The following is a 1,074-nucleotide window of genomic DNA, read 5'->3' as shown; positions in this document are numbered from 1 at the left end:
ACAAAAAAAAAAAAAAAAAAAAAAGATATCAAATAAGTTACTTCTAACAAGGTTTCATTTTGAGGTGATATAAATGTTCTGGAATTAGTAGTGACAGTTGCACACACCTGTGAATTTACTAAGAAAAGACAGGTTGAACACTTTAAAGAGTGAATTTGTAATCGCAGCCTGCGCTCCAACTGGAGGGTCCCTGGGTGAGGCAGGATGGCTTCTCCAAGGAGCAGTGCCCAGAGGTCTGCTCCGAGCTGCAGCAGCCCGCTATGTCTGGGGCCAACTGGCAGCTGCTGGTGGAGTTCTCAGGCATCAGTATCTGCTGCTGGACCAGCAGACTGGACTTTATGAGTATAAAGTCTCTCGTATTTTAAAGGACTGCTCAACAGCTCTACTCACTGATGTTTACATCGATTTAAACTACAGAACACAGTGGGACCAGTATGTTAAAGAAATCTATGAAAAAAAAAAGGCAGTGGAGAGGCGGTGACTTACCTGGAATTGAAGTATCCCTTTCCCATGTCCAAGAGAGACTATGTCTACCTCTGACAGTGCAGAGACCCGGATGTAGAAGGGTGGAAGATCCACATGGTCCTGGCCCAGAGCATCTCTCTGCCTCAGTTTCTCAAGAAGTCTGGTGTGATCCGGGTAAATCAGTACAAGCAGAGCCTGGTGATTGACAGTGATGGCAAGGAGGGGAGCAAAGTTTTCATGCATCACCTTGATAATCCAAGTGGCCAAATTCCGTCCTGGCTCATTAACTGGGCTGCCAAGAATGGTGTTCCAAACTTCCTGGAATACATGGTGAAACCCTTCAGAACCACCTCAACAAAACCTAAGAAAGACATCTTGGTGTAGGGGGACATGCCTGTAACCCCACCATTCTGGGATGCTGAGGCAGGAGAATTACAAGTTGGAGTCCAATCTGGGCAATTTAACAACTTGGTGAGATCCCCTCTCAAAATAACATGTAAGAGGGCTGGGGATATAGCTCAGTGCCAACACTGAGGGTTCGATCCCAGTACCACACAAAAAAACAAAAGCAAAAAAACCTAAGAAACAAAACTGGGACCCAAGCATCCA

The 1,074-nt window shown here is 45.5% G+C and overlaps 1 pseudogene; it reads left to right on the top strand.

Moving 5' to 3' along the window:
• Window positions 1-849, top strand: part of LOC104860311 — an 11,884-nt pseudogene extending 11,035 nt beyond the window's left edge.
• Window positions 850-1,074: the final 225 nt, after the last annotated feature.

Source organism: Fukomys damarensis, unplaced genomic scaffold (genome assembly GCF_012274545.1).
Source record: "Fukomys damarensis isolate Sample0158 unplaced genomic scaffold, DMR_v1.0_HiC HiC_scaffold_8, whole genome shotgun sequence".
Lineage (NCBI taxonomy): Eukaryota > Metazoa > Chordata > Mammalia > Rodentia > Bathyergidae > Fukomys > Fukomys damarensis.
Note: the sequence above shows the minus strand (reverse complement) of the source record. Positions and strands in the feature narration are given on the sequence as shown.